The following is a 20,051-nucleotide window of genomic DNA, read 5'->3' as shown; positions in this document are numbered from 1 at the left end:
AAAACTTTGTATTGTTAAATACTTGTATTGTGTACATGTCCTAAACCCGAGAGTCAACCTAGACTCCTCCCTCACCCTCTGGTCTCCTCCTTACCCTTATGTCCTTCCAATTAAAACTTGCTTTTAATCAGTAACATCTTTGCCTTCTTTGCTGTAGATGTCAAACTAGTTCATTCCTGTGAAATGCATCCTCTGATTAATCATGAGTGACCTTCTAACAGGAAATCTATTATATATTTTTCTACTTATTAACCATCAGTGCTTTCTTTCCACCTGTTGAAAACATGCAATCTTTATGACGGCTTACAGATCCCTTCATGCTCTGTCCCTTGCTTACATGTCCAACCTACTTCATTAATTAACCAAATATTTATTGTCTACTTTGTAGTAGGCAGTAGGGAACCTGTAGTGAACAACAAATGGGGGCCTGCTTTCAAGGAACTACTGGGGACAAATAGATAATAAACAAATAAACAGATAAGCCAATAAGAGAAATTTAAAAAATATTTTAAAAGTCTGTTCACAGAATGAAAATAGGATTATTTACTAGAGAGTGACAGTGTGGCTAAATTAAATTGTATGGTCAGAAAAACTTTTCTAGAGATGTGACATTTAAGCTGAGACTTGAATGACTAGAATGCATACCAGAAGTACAGCCGAGTGAAGCTTCTGAGCATGCCAAGGCCCTAAAAAAAAGAACTACTGCCCACTTCTTTGATTCACATTGTGTGCTTCAGGCCAACCTCAAACTTGCAATACCCCAAGCACCCTAGGCTATTACAAGCCTCTGTAGCTTTGTGCACACGGGTCTGTCTGCTTGAGATGCCTTGTCCTTCATTCTGCCCAGCTGCTTACTATTTATCTTTCTAATTCAATCCACCTGTTACTTCCTTTGTTAAGGCTGCTTCTTCAGCCATCCCCTTACCAAGCAGAGGTGCTCCCTCGTCTGTGTTCCCTTTTTCTTGCATGACTTTCTCCTATAATAACCCTGTTATGGTATTGAAATTCTCTTGAAGGCAGAGAATATTTTTATCACTTTGTTTTTCTAGAGTCTTGCATACCTTACACACTCAATGAATATTCATTTAAATGAATGAAGAAAACGTTCTTTTGAAAATCTCTCATCTATTCAAATCCCCATGCCATTCTGTTGTAATTCTTTTCAAAAACCCTCCAACTTATTATTCCTTCTTAGTGGGCTCTTCTTTCTCTTTCCACTCCCCTCCCCCACCATCTATCTTTAGGATTCTCTAGGCCTGAAGACTACAGCTTTCTAGTTCAGAGATCCCTTGAATTTTAAGAACTTCAACAACAATTTCCATATCGATTTAAAATGTTTATTTTCAAGATGCTAGTGTTTAATATTTTTTTACTCATATTAATTCAGTTTACTTTCAGTTCTTTGTTTCATTCCTTGTCCTTAAGATCTTAATCATTATTGAGAGAGAGTAGGCAAAATATATATATGTATATGTATATATGTATATATATATATATATATATAAAATAAAAAAATAAAAAAGTCTGTGCCTCCTCAATTTATCATTCTATAGCTATCTTTTAAGTAAAGCTAGGAATGCAATAGGTCTGAAATTCCTGCAAACATCTAGTCATTGAGATTTGTATCCAACCTTTTACTATCTTGTTTTATCTCTTAAACAAGCAACTATATATAAAAAAATTCTTTCCAGATCTGGCCACAACACTTTAGTGTTTCTTGCACACATTTTACTATTGGAGAGGGCAAGAATAAGACTCAGTGGCTTAGTAAAATTTTGCTGTATAATTTAGGGGGTGGAAATTTGGAATTCACTGAGACTGCTAAGAGAGGTACATTTTGTAAATCAAACGATGCTATAATAAGGCTTCAGGTACACTACATAGCTTCTTTCAGAGAAAGTTTTTGAGACTAAATAAGCTTCCCCTAGAGACCTGTATTAAAATGTGACAGCAATCAGATTCCTTGGCTGATGAAATACTTAGTGAGCATTGAAGTCAACTTCACATTTTCCTCCCCTGCAGTCAGGACAGATGCTTTTGTCTTAACGGCAGCTGTCCTGTGAGGAGAGACAGGCAATGCCTGATCACTATAGTTATTCAATTACACAGGAGAAACTCACCCACAAACACAGTGCTTTCGACCACCCTTCTCAGGAAGAGGTTAAACAGCCAGTTGTGACTTTCACAGCAAGGCAATCCACAGACACTCCAAAACTTTGATTGCTGAAGAAATAACTTGGTTCAATAGTTTGTTCTATTTAAGTTGGGGAATTAAATACTGTTGACTCTGTAGTGATGAATTCTTGTGACCGTAAATGTCAGGGCATGTTTGCACTATAACGATTTGAGGGTGGTTTTGGAGTTCTGTATTGTTACAGGCTTTGTAGAGGAGGTTGCCAAAATAATTGTCTTTTTGAAGTAAAGAATGATGCAAGCTACGCTCATCTCCATCTTTAATTATGACTTTTTCTTCAGAATAGAGTTGCATGTGGATATTAGGGAATATTTTGGGAAGCTGGACAGCACATTTGGGAAAGCTGAGACTGGGGAATTAGGCTAGTTGTGATAGAATCTTGACTCTATGACTTATTAGCCATGTGGCCTTGGGTGAGAAGTTCATTACCTCAATATCATCACCTATAAAATGAAGATGTCAGAATATTTGTCTTACAGGATATTGGGAGGATCAGAATAGAGTCATATGAAGAAGGTGAAGGAATTCATATGGTGTTTGGCACATAGTGATATCCCGTACACGTTACTTCTCTACAATCGTACTCCAAAATAAAATGTAAGTAAGCTGGCTTCGCCTCAGGTCACATTCGCTAGTGATGAAGAAGATTACCATGCTATTCTCCACGCAAGAAACACTTATTACACATTAATCAGGTGATGCACTGAGGCACAAAGAGAAGTATGCTGGACCCAACTGATGGGTTTGTTTGGCAGCATCTGTCTTCTTATGCCTTATATCTTTCCTATAGTCATCAAAGCCATCGCAATCATCACCTCATTTCTGAGCAACGCCAGTTGTCTCTCCCTCTCCTAAAATGAAATAAGGCCTGGACTGATGGGAACCATCATAGCTCATCTCCAGCACCTGGGTCCAATCTGACTGCACCCATGGAGGCTCAGAGTTGTTCAGTGGCTGCCCACAGGGGATGGGCAACACACTTTGGAAGTATGAAAGTTTTGTGGGGTGACTCTTGACTAATGAAAGAGAGAAGAGTAAATTGCTCATATTTCTTTTCTAGGTGTCTTGGTCTGAGATACAGTGGTTCCACATGGTCAGTTCAGTAACAAATCACCTGATATTTGCTTCCCTCTTTTCCTGAATTACTTACTTTCTCCTTTACTCTTGCTTGCTTGGGATTATACTCCCCAGTAAAATGTTAGTAGGCTAGCTTTGCCTTAGGTACTGTTCTCTGGGATCTAGGGACCAGAGATAAGAAACACCATTTTTCCATAATAAGCTGATAATATAGCTTAATAAACATAAACGCTTTAAAAACAATTTTAAAACAGTGTGGTAATGGCTCTTCTCTTACTATGGCAACACAGAAAATGTATTCCTCAAAAGGAAGGAAAGAAATGTCAAGCGGGCTTCTCTGAGATAGTTCAAAACCATCTGAGATGGCTATTTTTTGAAGGATGAATAGAGTTTTTGAAACATGAATAAAGATGGGCAAGAAAGAAAGAACAAATTGAGTGAGGGCAAAGATGTACGAACAAATGCAAACTTGCATGCAAAGAATGAGGAGTCCCATATGACTAGAGTGGAGGGCGTGTGGAGGGTATGGTTTATATGAGCTGGAAGTGTGTGCTGATTCAGGTGGCAAAGGGCCCTGGATGCCATGCTAAGGAGGAACATTGGCATCATACTCTAGGTAGAAGGGAGTTTTCAAAGGTTTTGTGTAGGGAAGTGATATGATCAGAATGCAAGATATTGGAGTCAAGTAGCCTTCTTAGGTGGCTACTTACTACAGCCTACATGTAGCCATAAGAACCTAATCTAAGAAAGAGGAGGGAATAGAAACTGAAGGATGAACACCAGAGATGTTTTGGCGACAGAATCAAGAAGACTTGGGAAACGTTGCATGAGGAGTAAGAGAGAGGAGTCTATGATGCTCAGATGGAAGCTGCACAGCAGAGTGAATGCTGCTGTCATTACCGAGACGGGGGCCGGAGGGAAGGCACAGTGTAGGGAAGAAGCTAATTTTATAATAACATAATTAAGTTTCCAATGAACGTCTAGGTAAAAATTCCTTGAAATAGTTGGAAATACAAATCTAGACCTAAAGAATGCTTTTAATCCACAGATAAAAGTGACTGCTAACATTCACTGGTAATAGATTCCAAGTCTCTTTAGAATAATCAAATTTGTAAATATCATTTTAGCATCTAATCCAAGCCTCCATCACCCTCAACCCCTCAGCAAATGCATTAAGCTCTAATAAGTTTGAAAAAGAATTATGTGATTGAGATGTAAATTCTCTAGGTTCACTCTCACCCCTGGGTCCTTTATAGAACTCGGGGAACCAGATACAGGCCTCAGAAAAACAAATCATTATGTCTTTGAGACCTTTAGGGTCCTTCATGAATATTCAAAATTGGGATGATTAAGAGTTATTTATAAATATAAAAGACATTTATACTCAGGTGATGAATGAAGGCAAAATAGACCAGAAAGTGTTTGCAGAATGAACATATTTATTAGGGAGGGAAGAAAACCTCATGTATATTTATATTTCAGTAATGTGTGTCAATTCATAAATAGCAACTAATATATATATATAATAACATTAATTTATAAATAACAACTCACATTTATTAAGATATCTTCATAACATGCCAGATACTGTTGTAGGAACTTTACATGTATTAACTCTCTTAACCTTTGCAAAGTCCTAATGATATAGCTATTAGTGCCATTACTTTTGAGATGAGGGCTCGGGAGCGTCATAGATCATCACGTGGATGGTGAGCCAGGTTTTGAACCAGGCAGTGCTGTGCCGTCGCTTTGCCTTGGATCATTACACCACTTCACCTCCCTAGCTCTCTAAGAACAGCAGCAATATTATTTACATTTGCCTAGCAATTTGTACTTCTTGACGCATCATTTCATATTGACAGAAAACAGATCTATAACTTAGAAAATACAAGTATTATTGAGGAAACTGAGGCTAAGAAGGTTGTATTGTGTAAAGTGACACAGCTCTTCTATGACATGAGGGCAGGTATTCTCAAGGCTAGAGAGCGCTTACTTCTGAGTAGAGAAAAGGAAAAATCCAAAGGTGAGTGAACTCACAGAATGGTGAAGCCAGAATACAATCTAAGAAGTATGATTTATGATTCTCGGATTTCACATTAACTCCAGCAGCTTCTTTGGGTTCTGTTCCTCGGGAGAGAGGGCCCAAGTGCCAGACTTCTCCATTGAACACAGCTTCCCCCAGCAGCTTACCAGAGGTACAGATGTGTTCTGTGGGATGAACCGGAGGAAGAAATGCTGCAAATCCTTTTACCCAAAGCCCACTAAGATTTAGTGGTCGACTGCTTTGCCACTCACTGTTCTGTGTAATCTGGCCTCAGGCATGCTCAGAAAATGGGCCCATTTTCCCTTTATTGCTCCAAAGAGGTTTTCTTGGTCACTTTATATGAACACAAAAGGAAATGACCATCTAGAGTGCTGACTATGTGCCATAGGGACTGGGAATAAAATCATAGTCCAGGTAGACAAAACCCCTGACTTCATATGGCCTGTATTAGTCATTTCAGTCAGGAGGACAGATAGCAAACAAGCATCAGGTTCAGTATACGTTACGATTTCAAGTTGTGATCTAAATTGTATAATGACAGTACATATTCACATGTTTAATAATACAATACTTTATATTAGATAACACTGCAGTTTTCACGTACCTTCCGAATCTCTTATGATCATTGCTATTATTCATTGGCCCAGAACTTATGAGGCACATATTAATTTGAATCCTCCCCCCAAATCCTGAAAGATAAGGAACTGAGATGCAGAGAAATTCTCTAACGTGGTAAATGGTGAAGGTAAAATCCAAACTTATATTTGTCTCACTTTCAAGTTAATGTCCTATAACTGCACTGTGCTGCCTCTCAACCCTGGGATATGATGGGATGGAAATTATACTCATTTGCAGTTAAGAAAATGTCTTGGATCAAGGTCACTAGCTTCGTAAGTGGAAGAACTGGGACGTGAATCCAGATTTTTGGATGTCTCTGTCAGTATTGTATCTACTACAGCAAAATTCTGAAACTCCACAAGCCTTTGAAGAATGGTTAAAAATGTCAGCTAGTCCCTCAAACGACTCTCATACTTGTTATTGTTCACATCAGCCCCAGGCTTAAACCATCTATACTTTTAAAATTTTTTATAAACTGCATGTCAATTTTTTGGAATGGGAATGCAGCTTCTCAAAGAAATAATGTTTGAAATAGTGGTTAGGTTTTAGACCAGCCCACAAAGGTCTCCTTTGCATTTAGGGGCATGGAAATACAATGTTAATAGAAGCCACTTGATACTAATGATTTGTTAATTACTCTGGATTTGCATGAGAGTTTGCTTTCTAGGACAATTGGAAAGCCCTGGGATCTGTGCTCAGATGGAGAACAGGACTCTGTTTATTCAGAGTGATCTGTCCATTCCCCAGTGCCAACTCCACCACCTCCCAAAAGACATTATGTGTGGAAAGAATCTTTGAAAAGCACTTTAAAATCTAGTATTTCTCTGATATCACTACATTCTCAATGATGTTGGAAAAGTTGGCCAGGAGAGAGACCAATAGGTAAATCAATAGCAGCAGCATGAATATAAAAGGAAATTGTGTGGTGACACCACAAACTATCCTCCTATGGCCATTAATTTGGCCAGAAACATTCTTTTCTATTAACGTGGTTTACCTTTTGAAAATATAGGCAAATGTATCCGAATGAGTCTCACAGTTCTTTCATACTTCAGACCTTTTACTTTCATCTACCCACCAGTGAATATGAAGTGGCCTTTTCTCTGCTTAATTTCTTCTTTGGAATCCTAAAGCATTCTTTTAAAGTGTTTTTTGATCCTCAAATACTTTTCTAAAAATTATTTTTTCTCTTTTACTAAATAGTTCCTTTTAACCACATTTACAAAACATTTATTTAGAAATAAGCAGAATTGTGGTTTCCAGAGTGTTGGATCATTGATGATTCCAGAAAGATTATATTAAATGTCAGCATGGGAAAGTAAAAAAAACAAAACTAAAAACAAAAAACACTGAAATAAGAGCCCAGAGACCCAAGGTCCAGCCTGGTTCGGCTACTGAGAATATTCACTTAAATCCTTTGAGTCTCGGTTTGTTGCAGTGCCTGATACATTGTTGTTGTGTTACATGAATGAATAATGTATTAATTTGCAAAATAAAGGTAGTCTTAAACCTGAGAAAATCTAAGTAATATCGATGATAAGAATTTCTTTTTTAGACTCTAGTGCCTTTCTAATAACTTACTTGATACCTATGAGTGACTTGGGCATCATTAGAATCTGTTCATTAGGGCCTTTCCTAGATAATGAGTAAACTATTATTCTTCTGCAAAGATGAATGAAATAGAAGCAAATCTATTTTATAAATTTTGATATCTATTTTATAGGTATAAATAATAGAAGCAAATAATGTTCTTATACCAGTACCAAAATTCACTATAGGTATCTCCAAGAAGTTAATACTTTTAAAGTGTTAAGGAAAGTTCAGAATAATTTAATTACACTGAGTAATTAAGGTGAATAATATCCTTCTGATTTTAGTCTCAAACTTATTTGATATTTTGTCTTTATTGGATACATTGAAATTCTTTTAGTCATGTTCATTTTAAAATGCTTTATTGATCACTATGGACCTTAAACATAAATTTAAATCTTTAAAATGTAAAATTTCTGGTGCCTTGTCCATGATTGAGAAATCAGTTACTCAATTTCATATGCAAATTATGCCCTTTAATATTGAAGAAACATATTTGTTGAGCAGCATTTAAAATTCCATCAGTGAAACCTTAGTAATTTAAAAGAGTTAATACGTCTAAATAAAGATAAATTATTTCCTTCTTACTGGCAGCTTCAGTTCTTAGGATGACTCTCAAATTATCAGCTTGGAATTTAGAGTGACACATTGCTTTAATCACTTGTGCATGGAGTTACTTAATTTTCTTTCCCAGAAATTTCACGATAGGCTCAGGCTTCTATTTATGAAATATGGCATCCATGACTTTAAACTCTTATATTGGAAAGTGATAAATTTTTTCTGAAATAAAATGGGGGAATCACTCTAGCAGTGTTCCAGTTAATTTTTTTTTGAAATGGCCATCTGGATATGTGTCTACTCTCTATGCTAAGTCTCATGTTAGGATACTTTTATATTATAAGATATAATTGGGAAAAGATGAGCAACTGTGCATCTGTATCAGTGAGGTTATCACTAATAATCTCATAAACAAGTATATTTTAGCAAAAATCTCACCTAGTCCTAAAATTATTTTTTTAAGAAATTTTTCTAGTGACAAAGACCTCACTTCCTCTCTCTCTCCCTTTTTTGGGACAGCTTTAAACAAAGATATAAATATTGTTTTCCATAAAATCTAGTATACAAAAGAAACATAAAATTTGCCATTCAGTCATGCATTTAAGCTCTGTTTAACACACACCGCAGTATCTCAGACACCATGATAGCAGCCGGGAAAATAATGATGATGAAACACAAACATAGGCTCTGGCCTCATGGAGCTTACCTGAACGACAAACATGAATTATTTACAAAAATTATCATGGAATTAAAAACTTTATGTAGGTGGTTGTAGGAAAGCTTTCCTGTGGGTGGGAAAGATCTAAAGGGAAAGAAAGAAGAGATTATTCCAGTTAGAAGGAATGTGCAAAGATTATTTGGTGGAAGAAAACTTGGAAAATTTCAGGAACTATAAGAAGTCTCCTCTGGAGCAGAGCAAATCACTGAGAAAGTTACATTATGAGAGTGGATGGATAGGAAGGAGCCAAGAGACCATGGAAGACCTTACTGGACAGACAGGGATTTTAGCTTCACCCTGAGAGCAAGGGAAAGCTATTTAAAAATTTTAAAGTGGAGGTGCTGAATTTACATTTTAGAAAAAACATTCCATTGTCTATGTAAAGAATGGATTGAAGAACATCAAAAATAGATAAGGAGAGGCCAGTTAGGCTATTCTTTAATTCCAGGCAAGGGATATAGGTAGTTTTGGAGTAGGGTAGTAACAGTCAAGTTGGAGAAAGGAACATGGAGTGAGTTATATTTAGGAGTTAAACCCAACAGGAGCTGGTGATGGAATTGATATGGACAGTGCAAGAAGGAGAGGATCTTTTCTAGGATTTTGACTTTTAAAATTGAATGGCTCATGGTGCCATGCCATAAGGTAGGAAACATGGGCAAAGAAACCATTTGGGGGCAAATTTATGAGTCTAGCTTTAGATTGAGATGAAGAAGAGTGGAGAGCTGGATATCTGAGTTTAGGGCTCAGTGGAGGGCTCTGATATAAATTTAAAACTATTAGTGTACATAAGATAATAGAAATAGTGGCAAGGATGAGATGAGATGAGGTGTGAAACAAGGTGGGTAGGGAAGAATGAGCCTGCAAAGACAAAAAAGAGCAGCCAGAGAAAAAGGAGAAGAATAAAAAGTGTTTGCTTCTCAAATGACAAGCGAGAGTGAGTTCGATGGAGGGATCAGTGAACCTCACTGTAGGAATTGCATCCAGCTCATCAGTTTTCCAGCTCTCTGTCTACAGGCACATGGTAACAACTACCTCCTGGCTGTTTGTAGGTGAGTGTGGCCATGTGTTCAGTTTTGGCTGAACAAGCAAAAACAGAAGTTTTTATAAGCAAAAACAGAAGTATGTTGATTCTAAGCACAGTGTATAATTGCCTGTGTGACATTTACCAATAGGCAATGTCCAGAATAGGGCTTCTCTGAAGATCTAAGTGATCTTGAGTGATTAAGATGAGTAAAGCCATCCTGCTAATTCTTAGTGGACAGGGAGAGTGAGCAAGAAAGAAGCCTTTGTTAGTATGAGCCTGAAGTTCTGAATTTTTTTTCTGCAAACATACTCTGGACCATTCTGACTAATGTAAGTGTTAACATCTGCTGAGAGATCAAGAAAGATGAAGATTGAAAAAAATCCATTGGATTTAGAAAAATGGCCATAAGGAGAGCTTGATGAAAGTGGAAGTCAGATTAGAAAGGGTTGAGGACTGAGAAAAAGAAGCAAACTGACAGCAAGTACAGAGAGAGTTTCTGTTGAAAGCTTATCAATGATGGGGAGCAACGATTATCATGATTGCTGGAGGATGCTATAAAAGTTTGTTGTTTTTATAAAATGGAGGAGAACTGAGAGATGTGTGAGTAAGGAAGGATTTCAAAGAGAGAAAAGGGTAGAATATAAAAGAAAATGCAAAAGAAGGTAAGAGCTGATTGATGTTGAGTGTTTCTTGAAGAGATAAGAGGGATGTGCCTTGAGAACTACTAACAGAATTAGCTTAGGCAAATTTCGATCAACAAGTAATTCTTGGTTGCTTAAAAAAAGTATCATCTATCAGAGCAAAAATAAAGTAATTAAAAAATAACAAATACTCTGTAAACGAGTAAACCCAAAACAATGATGAAAACTTTACTGTATTTAATTTACTTAATTCTTCTTTTTTGGTCTCAATGTCATCTGCACGAGGAGACAAGTTCTTACTTCAACCTTCAAAATGAGAGTTCCGTACATTTAGAACTAGTCCTTGGCAAAACTTTAAGTACTCAACTTTTAATTTGGGCCACATTAATTAGGCTTTTTTGTGTGTGTTGCAAGAAATCTAATGACGAGGGTGTTAAAAAGATAGAGAACAAAGTAAGAGAGCACAGGAAGTCACTGTGACATTTGTATAATCAGAAAGAACCCAAACAGTTTAGGGCATAACTCTTAGTACACAATCCGCTAGAATGTAGACTCCAGGAAGGCATGGATTCAAGCCATTTCTCTTCACTGCAATATCCCCAGATCTTAGAACATTTTCTAGCACATAGTAAAGTATTTGTTGAATGTGAGAATGACCAACAGTTCACCTTACCTTGCCCTTATAAATGGGTGTCTAAAACTTCTGAACCCTGTGATTCTGCTATTCCTGTGACTAGCCTTTCTCTTACTCTGCTTCTTTCTATTTCTGCTGTCACCATGAATCACCAACCCTCCACCCTGCTGCTCTCTCCTCCCACAGTCTCTGCATATTACTCAAATTTTTGACTAGTTTGTGGTTTCTATTTTCCATCCTGTCAAGGTGTTTATCTTGGTTTTGCAGCACTCTCAAGCCTGTAACTCTATTTGAAATTTTTCATTTGCATGTCATAAGAGAGGTGATTTGATTGGTTAGTTCATTAGATACTATTCAATATATTATATATTTTTAAAAAACTCTGATAGGAAATAGCTCTCATGCCAGAATACCTCATAAGACCCCTATTTAGCTCTGTAGCTTTCAGATTTGCCCACAGAAAAGAAAACTTTTGTATTTGACTCAATACTCAAACATACACACAGACGCATTCACGTATACACATTCGCATACACGCTGAAATGAACACTTCATGAAACAACACTGACCTTTTTAACTAAATGCACTCAGGTCTATTCTATTCTAATGTGTTTTACTCTCTTTATTCCATTTTGTCCATTCTGTCCTGTTCTATTTCCATACATTCGATTTCACTTAGAAATGTTGATGAATTGATTCATGACTCACAAATGGGTCTAACATACAATTTGAAAAACCCTAGTCTAGTTTGCATTTGGCCAACTTTGGTCTGTACATTAATTTTCATTCCAGTCATTCACGGTTAATCATCTGTGGTCAGTAAGGGCAGTGGAGTCGTGTTACAAGGCACGCAGGTTGTATCTGTTGCTAGATTCTTTCATGAGATAGGAGAGGCGCTCCTTTTTCACGTGGATGTGAGAGGCACTTTGTATAATCTCTCTGAAACCGGCAAAGTCGACTTCTCAACTGAGTGCTGCCTGTATCCTTCCCCGCTCTGCCCATTTCACAAACTAACCCCTACTGAAATGTTGGTTAATGAATCTTTGTAACAGTTGTGTTTCTGTTTTAATATGGTCTTACTTAATTAATTTAATTGCTCTTGAGAGCACTCCCTTTTAGAACTGAATCATGGGTCTCTCGTAATGAAATAATGGGTGACAGTGCAGAGGCAGGTGTTTAGAGGACCCAGGGCCTTTCTTTATGCCTCTTCAATTATATATATTCTCCTAACACTGGTTCTGTGTACAAATAAAAATATTTTCTTTCAATTCCAGTGGGAAATTTATACAGAACCTAACTCTACCCCTAGAATACTATAGAGAATTTCCTGAGGTGGAAGCTCAGTGTGGTAGCCAGAATAATGATCCCTCAAATATGTCCACACCCTAATCCCAAGAACCTGGGAGTATGTTACCTGGCATGGCGTAAAGGACTTTGCAGATATGATTAAAAGTCTTTACTTTAAAATGGAGAGAAGGGTAGTATCCTGGGTTACCAGAAGGTCCCAATGTAATCAGTGAGTCCTTTGTAGAGGAGCTCTCCCAGCTGTTGTCAGGGAAGAAGAGAGGGAGGGGAGAAAAGAAAGGAGAGAACAGAGAAGAAAAGGAAAAGAAGAGAAAAGAGAGAGAGAGAGAGAGAGAGAGGGGGGGGGGGGGGGGGGGGGGGGGAGGCTTTGGACAATAGGATCATAAAGATGCAACTGAGAGGACTCAACCTGCTATTGATGGAGGAAGGGGATCTAAGCTAAGGAATGCAGACAACTGCTAGAAGTTGAAAAAGGCAAGGAAATAGATTCTCTCCCAGAGTCTGGAAAGGAATGTAGTCATACTGATACCTTGGTTTTAGCCCAGTGAGACCCCTGTTAGCCTCCCGACTTCCAGAACTGGAAGATAATAAATTTGCATGGTTTAAGTCACTAACTTTGTGGTAATTTGTTTTGGCAGCAATTGAAAACAGATACACTCAGAATGAACTTGTTAGCCCCAGAAGAATGTGTGGAAAGCAGCCAACCTTTTACATCCCAGAATCCTCACAGGGTAGTGGATGGGTGCTTAAGGCACTCATCTTCTATTCTAGAGAACACCAGATTTTTGTGTCTTGTAGGTAAGCCTATTTGTGTCTCTATAGAGTTAAATCTCTTAACCTCAAGGTAGAGAATATAAATCACACTGTGGTTTAATACTTATTAGGAAGATACAAAATAAGTGGCAGTACTCCCAGCTTATGAATGAAATATACTACTTTCTTACAGAGTTTCCATTTGACAGAAAAATTAAAGGACTTCTGAAATATTTCAATGATGGTGTCCACAGCACATAGCAATATGTGAATGGATATAAAAATTAAAAAATGTTTTGTGTCTTCATGTGCCAAATTCAAAAATGTTCAAGAAACATATAGTGAAACATATTATCTAAACTATATTTGCAGGTGAATTAGGAATGCCTATCATCCCCTTGTCTTGGCTTCTAGACTGTGAGGTTTATAGAATACAATCAAAAGCTGATATTCTAGTCTCAAATAACTTACAATCTGGTATATCAGGTACTCAGAGTAAACTCTTTTATTCCCCCCAAAATGGGTATTGTAATTTGTATGCCTGTGTGTGTGTGCATGTGCATGCGTGCACGCACACATACATACACACACACACAGACATCTGTTAATAGAATGCACAAAATCACTATTTTAATCAAGAGACACAAAATTTTACACATTCCTAGACTTAGAGATAAATATATACTTGGGAATTTCCTGGAAGATCATGTGCACTCCAGGGAAGTTGATGTACAGGTAGCTGAAGATTTTTCCAAAGAGTGATTGGGGCATGAAAGTGGCAGTTATACCAATAAGAATACAGAGGAGTGAACAAATGAACAACTCGTTAGGTTATAAGGCAAGGAATCCACAGATGTTCCAGTGAAAACTACACAGAGAGTTCTCTATTGTTGATTAGTAGCAAAAGGGCAATGTGGAAACATCTTATGATCATGTGAAGAGCTGGCACATATTTCCTTGTGTTAATCTGAAAACAAGAAATGAAAGAAAACAGCTTTGAACTTCTAAACTACAGCTCGGTGGGGTCAATTTATGGATGACTCATCTTATGGTTGAATAAGGAGCCAGAAAGATGTAATGGAGGATAATAAGAAATTGTAAAAACAACTTGGCTCACTTTCTTAATCTTGGGAAATAAGATCAATCTGACCTAAATTAACTTTGGCCCTAACATTTTCCTATGATTTGAACTATTCACTGAAATTAACTGGTAAATGGCATAGTTATTAACTATTTTTGGAAAGTTGCAGTGTGACCATGACTAAGAGACAAAGTGAACCAGAAAACGGATGTCACAGGCAACCCAAGGGTCTGAGAGTCAATACATCATACTGAAACAGGACAGAGAAAAACTCCACGGGGAACTTTCTTATAAGCTTACCAATGTGGCCTTTCTCTTTCCAAGATAGCCTCATACTGGGAAAAATCTAAGCATGTGGGGAATATGGCTGTTTCCTATTACTCTTTCTGGTGTATTTGTTCTGCAGGGACCAAACATGAGTGACATTTAACATAGGTCATGGAAGGATACCAGGAAAATCCCCTTTTGATTATTAAGTAACACCCTGGGCATATTTAAACCAGTTTTTGTGTGTTTGATTTTCCCCCTGGGTGCAAGAATTCACTTGTTCTGTTCCCTGCTAGATACAGAGAGGAGGTAACATCTAAATTCTAAATCAGCTGCAGCATTAAGAGAGAAAAAAAAATTACCTCTGCATTAATAAATAACTGACAGCTTCCATGTGGTAAGAGAATTTTTGAGTTACAAGGAACTTTAAGCAAGCCTTCCTCATTTTACCAGGCAGTTCAATTTAGTTTAATACTTATGTTATGTACCATAGCCAGGCACTGTGGAGCTTTTGGATATTTACAGATTAAATAAGATCCAGTCCTTGGTCTGATGGAGTCTTAATATAGGCAGAAGTGATCATTGTTACAGTGAGGTAGGGGCTGCATTAGATGTATCAGTCAGAGTTTTTAGCTCCAAGCGATAGCAAATGACTTTGGCTGATATAAATTGAAGAGCAACCAGTCCCACAATTTCTGGGAAGGATGGAGAATCAGGCAAAAGGCTTGTAAAGCCAGAGCAGCAGCCCAAATACAGTAATGCTCACTGGATAAATTAGTTGTTTCTGCTAAGCCCAGGAACTCACAGTTTGTATGACCGTCACTGAGAGTTCTGGGCTGCACTTTCTGTGGCTGCGACAGCCACATCTAGAGGAGGACATTGTTCTCACAGCTGCCTCCGTTCAACATGATAGTGGATTGTCTTCTGTTTCTGCTTCTCTGTGTCGCCAGTTCCTAATTCCAGGTCCCAGATAACTGCGTCGATTAGCTATCTTAAGTGCAGTGCTCCTCCCTTATCTCCCAGGCTCGTCTGACAGTGAGTCCCTGACAATTCAGCTTCCATGTTGGTTGTCACCATTAGAATGTGGATGGAGTAAAGCAGATTTTAAACTCACAATTTGCTACATCCCAGTCTCTTTTACCTTAAACAGCCTTTTGGCTGATTTCTTTATTATTTTCAGTCTTTCAGTTTTTCCTCCTCCTGCTCCAGCTCCAAGATGGTACCTAAGTGTATTGTAGGACAGACATTACTTTATGGTGGGGAAAGAAGGGGGTCTGAAGCCCACGTGATGCCGACTGGGTCCTGGCTGGTCACTTGCTGTGGAGGAGTCTTGTGATTCTGGTGCTTGACCAACAGGCCTTTTTAGAACATTGTATGAGCATGCCACCCATTGATGGATGATTCTTACCATTTTTCTGGAGTTACAAAGACATAGTGCGGCCTCTTTATACTAACCACTGGCATTTGCAGGTCCACTGGACCTCTTGGTACCTTCTCATTACCACACTGAAAAATGTAAAAATAGTCCGTGATCAGCTGTCCCAACTGGACAAAGAATATAATGGTGTAGGCTGTGTGGCTGAACACGGAGGCCCTGTCCCTGCCTCTCCAGAGCCTCCAGTAAGCTTCTACTGAAGCCTCGTTAGAGTTCCACTCAACCCCTGACTTTCTTTTTTCCTGTACTGGGGTAAAAGGGGCTGGCTTTCCATATCCTTGTTCTATCTGTCAGGAAATAACAGATGTCCATATATTCTAGTTATTATTTAGGTTTAACAAATCTCATGGCTTAAAATAATCATGATCTCAGGGGAGAAATGAAAACATCTTGGCTTAGCATTAGCAACGTATCAGACCAGTCAGACATTCGTATAAATCAGTACAAGAAACATGTAAGGGACAAGGAAGGGGTAAAGGGTCAAAGAAGACTTTCTTAAGGAAGCCACCTTGGGCCATGTGCTGAGGATGAACCCCGTGCCTAATTTTAGATAGATTCGCACAGCCAGGCTAAGGGGCTGGCAGTAGTTATTATACAATAGAGAAGAGTTGGGAAGACTTTCCAGGCAAAAATTGCTCATACCAGCCTGCCTTTGTGTCTAATGGTCCACAGAAACCTCAGTGTGTGTCAGCAGTATCTAGAGGGTCCACTTCTCCCCCAGTGGCTGACAACTAAGAGACAGCCAAGTGTGTGAGGACCTGGAGAATCCCATAGAAGCAGAGGTGTGAGGAACTAACAACTGCTGAGAGAATCCCCTTTCCTGGGTGGGAGAAATCAGTGATTAAGAACTATGTAAAGGAGTCGTAAGGGCAGAGTTTCTACTTCAGAGCCAAGAGAGTAGGTTATAGGGGAAGGAAACAAGAAATGCTGGAGCCAATGATCAAAAATCATAGATGGAAGTAGGGCCAGCTCTCCAAGATGCAGTCGTGGGACTGAGGGCCTGTCATTTGGGAAGCTGTTAGAAAGCCAAGTACACAGCATGGGGCAGAGCTGGTGAAACAAATTTTGCTGATCCGTGAGAGCCTTCATTTCAGGTACTGTCAGGGGTTAAATGGATAGATTTAATACCTTACCTTTCTGCAAATAAAGGTTATGGAGGCCACACCAGACTGGTCCATAGGGAGAAGCTGATAACAGTATTCAGAGAGAGTTTTTAAAGTGAAAATGTTTTCTGGGAGAGAGAAAGATGGTGTTAGGTCTTAACATCCAGCTTAGAGTTAATATCTCAGTTATTTCTTTCATTGTTTATCAGAAACATCTGCATGTAAAAAGTCTTGCCTTCAAATAGGAAGGCAACATTGCCTGTGTGTACACACACACATACCATGTGTACACAACAATGAAACGAAGTACACAGTCTAGTATGAGAGGACTAGATAAAATATAATGGCATTTATTAGGACAGAATAATTCATTAGGGCAGACTGGGGAGGGCTTCTCGGAAAAGTGTTTTTCCATTAAGCTTTGAAAGAAAGAAAAAATTTAAACATTAAAGGCGTGCAAAGAACAATTCAGGGAGAAGAAATAGCATGGAGAACAAAATCTGCAGGGCTTGTGCAAATAAGAATATTAGTGATTAGAGGAATGTCAGGTTCTAGGCAGGAGATTGAGAGATCTGTGACAAAGAACAATAGAATGGTTCCGTTTGGGTTGTGGGATGACCCGACGGGAAACAGAACTCTGGGTTGATCAAGTAGATTGGGCAGTAGGAAGCCCCAGTGTTCCTTAGGGAGGTGAAATCTAAAGGGGAGGGAGAGAAAGCGTACAGAAAAGGGAAAGGAAATTTCTCCTTTGTCACTATTCTGGTATCTGCTTACTTCAGCTGAATCTTCTCACTACGTTTTTGGGCCTAGCCCAAGCCAGTGCTTGTCTATACCCATTTTCTGAGCTGTATCTAACAGGAAATAAAAGGCTAATGACGGATGATGCTATATGAACAAATTGAGGAAACACATTTCTTAGTTTTCATTTGTTTTTAATACTCTGTGTTCCAGATGTTGCAAAGAAGTGAATTAATTATTGCGCCTTTCATTTTACCTAAGTTTTAACATTTATTTTTCCCCTTTTCTCATTCAATTTTCTTGTTCTTGAACTTTGAGCAATCAGAAATAATGCTGGAATATGCAAAAGGAAAACTTAAAATGATGAAATGGAAAGACAAATGGAAGGAAATATCAACAAGGGTTCTACCTTGCTCACATTTTAAGAAGCACGTTTTAAAGCATATTTTAAAAAAATCCAGGCCATTTTGGAGGATGAAGGGTAAATGGTCTCCATTATATTTGTAGCACCTGAGTGTCAGTCACGGTGCTGATGTATGAAGAATTAGAAAAGCTTTTAGTCTTTACCTGGCGAGTCCTCATTCACCTGCTCCAATAGGCAGTGAGGCATCCTCAGCTCTGAATCACTGAAAGAGAATCTGGCGGGGCCGGTTCCACAGCAGCATGAGGGTTTGTTTGCATGAAGAGTTTTTAGTTCTTGCCAACACTGAGGGTGCCGTCTTATTCCTTGGCGAACATCAAAAAACACTTTTGTTTTCTTTTATAGAAATAGGTTTGTGTTTACAAGTCGTTCTTAGGTATGCGCACCTGATTTTTTTTTTTTTTTACGTACTGCTTTGCTTTTCCAGCTACTTACTTTCTTCCTAAGGTGAAACTGTTGCCATCCACCCTCTTCTGGTTTCAGGTGAGGAGTATGAATTGTGGGTGTTGTAGTTCTTTGGCCTTTTAGACTTTCTGGTTGGGCAGCCTGGAGCTACATTGGGAGGACTTCCAGTCCCAGGTGGCTTGGTAAGCAGCAATTTAGGTGCTGCATGCAGAGCAGGACACGTTTGAAAAGAGCCCTTGGTTTTTGTGGAATGACTTCCATTCACTGACATAATGTTCCTGAACTGAAGAGGCTTGGGTTCATTTCTACAACTGTAAGTGGTGTTTTTAAAAATTAATATTCTTTTCACTATTGACATATGGTGCACATAGGAAATTGTGTCATTTTTACTGCAATTGAACAACCTAAATGCTTCTTCCTTTCCCAGCCCTGCTTGGAAAGAAAAAAGAGAATGTAATTGATATTCTGTGAATTTGTGGGACATGGTTTAAAATAAGCTTTGACACGTAGACTAGAATAACACCTTGAGACGGGGTTTAGAATAAAATCATTTATAAAAAGAGAAGGAAGACATGAAACATTTAAAATCAAATGTAAAAAAAAAAAGCACTCTGATTTACTTCAAATATGTAGAAGGCTGAACTCCTCTGAAAATTTTAAATACTTCAAAAGATAGCCAAGTGTGTTAAAAAGACTGTGGGCACTGAAGTCAGGTGGAGCTGGGTTTAGTGGCCCCACTGCTTCAGATATGTGACCTTTGAGAAAATGCCTCACCTTGTCGAGCTTCATTCAGTTTCTTCATTGGTAAAGCCCATGTAAAACCTACTTCATTGGAGTAATAAAGTGAAACTGACATAGTGCATTATGCTAAATATGTGGTTAGACAATAATTGATGAAGGATAAACTTGGCTTTTTTCCTAATTAAGTTTCAATTAAACTTAAAAAACAGATTAAGGAGATAAAAATATTGTAGGATTCCATTTATGTGAAGTATTGAGAGCAGTCAAACTCAAACAAACACAAAGTAGAATGCTGGTTGCCAGTGGGTGGAGGGAGAGGGAAATAGGAAATATTTAATAGGTACAGAGTTTCAGTTTTGCAATTCGAAATTTCTGGAGATTTGTTGAGTGCTAATGTAAATATACTTATAACATTGAATTGTACACTTTATAAATGGTTAAGATGTTTTTATGTTATGTGTTTTTACAATAAAAAAGAAAGACAGAATATAGTGAAAATTCTTGTGCTTCCCACTCCTGAAAAAATGTCTAAGTCCTTTTTCAGTAGGTATAATTTCAAAGTTGATATTGGATCACCTATGTTTGTGCCTAATTTTTATATAACAATAATTAGTGATTACGTTGCATTTCTGCTAATATTCTGAAGTTGTCTCAACCTTTGTGGTGATTCTTTTATACTTCCTTAACTTAATTTTATGATTATC

General features: G+C 38.1%; 1 protein-coding gene across 1 annotated transcript in view; it reads left to right on the top strand.

The window, feature by feature from the left end:
- The first annotated feature begins 18,850 nt into the window (after window positions 1-18,850).
- Window positions 18,851-20,051, top strand: part of MACC1 (MET transcriptional regulator MACC1) — a 67,063-nt gene continuing 65,862 nt past the window's right edge. The window contains exon 1 of the mRNA XM_039862498.1: window positions 18,851-18,919. The gene's annotated coding sequence lies outside the window, so the exon portion shown is untranslated. The remainder of the gene's footprint in view (window positions 18,920-20,051) is intronic.

This window comes from Pteropus medius, unplaced genomic scaffold, assembly GCF_902729225.1.
Source record: "Pteropus medius unplaced genomic scaffold, Ma_sr-lr_union100, whole genome shotgun sequence".
Classification (NCBI taxonomy): domain Eukaryota; kingdom Metazoa; phylum Chordata; class Mammalia; order Chiroptera; family Pteropodidae; genus Pteropus; species Pteropus medius.
The sequence above is the reverse complement of the archived record's forward strand: the minus strand, read 5'-3'. Positions and strand labels throughout refer to the sequence as shown.